The sequence below is a fragment of the Mustela putorius genome, unplaced genomic scaffold, assembly GCF_011764305.1.
Source record: "Mustela putorius furo isolate JIRA1106 unplaced genomic scaffold, ASM1176430v1.1 tig00003870_pilon_pilon_pilon, whole genome shotgun sequence".
NCBI classification, from domain to species: domain Eukaryota; kingdom Metazoa; phylum Chordata; class Mammalia; order Carnivora; family Mustelidae; genus Mustela; species Mustela putorius.
Window position 1 is genome coordinate 10,661,264 of NW_025422022.1, and position 2,893 is coordinate 10,664,156.

At 42.7% G+C, this 2,893-nt stretch overlaps 1 pseudogene; it reads left to right on the top strand.

Moving 5' to 3' along the window:
• The first annotated feature begins 1,418 nt into the window (after positions 1–1,418).
• LOC123388074 lies at positions 1,419–1,580 on the top strand (annotated as a pseudogene).
• The last annotated feature ends 1,313 nt before the right edge of the window (positions 1,581–2,893 follow it).

Sequence of the window (2,893 nt, forward strand, 5' to 3'; positions counted from 1 at the left end):
ATGACCTGAGCTGAAGGCAGAGGCTTTAACCCACTGAGCCACCCAGGTGCCCCTGAAAACTTTTTCTATATCGTTGCTTAACAAACCTCTATTGCTTTACTCACTCTCCTTTGTCTGCAAGATTCATTCTTGGACTGTGTGGGACAAGAATCTTGTTCTGCTGCTTCATCTCCATCAGCAATAAAATGTATTACTGAAAATGTAATTTGTTGATTTTTTTTAAAAAAAGAAATTTATAGTAAGTGGTTTGAATTTAATTTTGCTTTGTAAGTAATCAGGTCAATTTTTTTTTTCTCATTCATTTCTTAGCCAGATAGAAATCTCCTTTTACGAATTTCTTTTAATCCAGTTATCTTTCGGGGCTTTCATGTTATCCTAACCACTTTCAAGGAATAATGCGATAGCAAATGTTCTGCCATTTGTTAGAGTCTCAGTATTGTCCTCAGGTTGCTATTTCCTTTAATGTTTGATGACTTCTTTCTAACATTTGAAAATGTTTATTTAAACGTCTTGGTGTTTTTCATTTTGACGTCTTTCATTCAGAGTTCAGATGCTCACTTCTCTTTTCTCCGAGGAAACTGTGTTTGACGCTTCTGAGAAATTTCTCAGTTGTATTTATAAAAAGTAAGTTTCAAAATAACACACAGGAAAACAACATGCCCTAACTCCACCCCAGCTCTACAAACCAGCCAGAACTGATTGCTGCAAACCAGTACCTCCGAGCACTTTGGGGCCCTCCGTTCCCCTGGCAAGAAATCCCAGTATTTAACAGCTCTCATTATGGGATGTTTAAAATTCTCCATTACAGCTAATTTGAAACTCTTCTTCTGCCACGCAGATCCGTCTGCCCTTGTTCTGATCTCTGGTAGGGACAGAGCAGCTAGGCATTATTTTCTAGGTAATTATTTCTTATGGGTAACACTCGCCCAGCGCATAGTGGGCTCTTGATAAATGGTTCTGGATTAAAGTTGATATTGAAAATCTCTCACTAGATCTATTCTCAGGCTTTCTTTCTCAAAGTTGAATGAACTAACAATTCTTTTCTATTTTTCCGCCCTCAGATCATTTCTGTTCTAAGTTACTTCCGGGAACTCCCGGTCCTCTTGAAGTGTAGTCTCCGAGTTGAGATGACAAGTCCTCAGGTCACCCCTGCCCCAGCCCTCTCCCAGGGCAGGAGCATCTGATGTGAGAAACAGAGGTAGAAGAAAAATTATTAAATTTCCTTACTACCTACAGCCCACTGACAAGTCCTTGAAACAGGCAGAGCAACATTCCTCTAGGGACTCAGCTGCCTCGGGGTTGACACTTTGGTAAGGGCAAGTAGCAATCCTAGCCTGCCCCCCGCCCCAAACACCCCCCCCTCACACACACACACCAGGATCCTGTAGGTCTACTTTAACATATAAAAATTCTCCTGGAGCTTTGCGCAGTGGCAGTATCGTAGCCAATGAGGTTTATCCGAGGCGCGATTATTGCTAATTGAAAAATTCTTCTGGAAACTTCCTTGATCTCTAAACGACGCCCCCCCCCATAAGTTTTGGCAATCATTCCCCAAGCATATAGCCCACTGATCTATATGGGAAGACTGTCATGACTTAAGTTTTATTAGATGATAATAAACGACCTTTTCCCAACAATATCTAGCCCCTCAAGGCCCTGGAAACCTTGCTTCCAAAATTCCTTAGAGACTTATGCTCTCCCAAACCCCCTTCAACCTGAAAGTATATAATGGGCCACTCCTCATGACCCCATGCAGGGATTTCTGCCCCTGGGTTCTGTCCCTGTGCTTTAATAAAACTGATGAGGAAAAAACTGTGCTCCAAGATGGCTGACTAAACCAGCAAGGGAATTCCAGTCCCTGTCTCAAAGCCCTTCCAAGTTCTTCTTCCCTACCGCATTTCCCGCAGGTGCTAAAAGTACCAAGTATGTGGAAGTAGAAGGGTATAAATGCCCCTCCCTGCCTGTGCTCAGGGCTCAGACCTTTGGAGACCACTCTCCTCTGAGCCCACCAGTATTAAATAAACCTCCAATCCTCCAAGGTCTCTGAGTATCGCTTGGTTCTTCCACCAGAATCCAGTCCAGATTCTGCAACAAAACCACCATTTTGCACCAAAGATGTTTCAAGAATTCTTTCTTGGATCTGGGCTTTGAACCCTAACATCTTTCCTATGTCATATGGCGCCCAACATGGGGCTCTGAGCCCAGAGTCTCAGCTGGGCTTAGAGCCACAGTGCAAACTTGGTGAGTACTGCCCATTCTTTTCCTTTACTTTCATTTCAAGGACTTGTCAGTGGGCTGTAGGTAGTAAGGAAATTTAATAACTTTTCTTTTGCTTTTGTTTCCCACATCAGCATCCAGTTTGCCCCCTGTCCCCCAAGATGGGGTGTGGACAGCCTCCACTAGGGTGTTCTCCCTGGAATGGATATAAGTTGGGATAAAACCATCAGGGTGGTGGAGAGAGGAGTGGCTGGTGGAGAACTCAGCTCAGAGGTCCAGGGGTGCTAGGCACAAACTATCACTGCGTGGCTTACAAGCTGACCTTGAACTGAATTTTAACCAGTTTCGACCATAACAAACTGTCATGTGTAGTGAAAAGATTTATCATCAACACAAGAGGATATATCAAAGTCAACAGACAGTTTTATATGTATTATATATAACTCCCAAGATGATTAAGTTGTTGTTTTTTTTATTTTTATTTTTTCCTGAGAGCAGCTTATGTTCCCCAGTCCTTAAAACACTCCCAGGAAACACCAGACTAAGAAAAGTAATAATGCTAGAAGATCTATTTCTGTGTCACCTTACAGCTGAGTAATTGCTATTACTTTGGAATGAAGGTTCTGCTGTCCAGAAGGGGGGTGGGCCTCGAGTGACCCTTGTTTTTATTTTGATT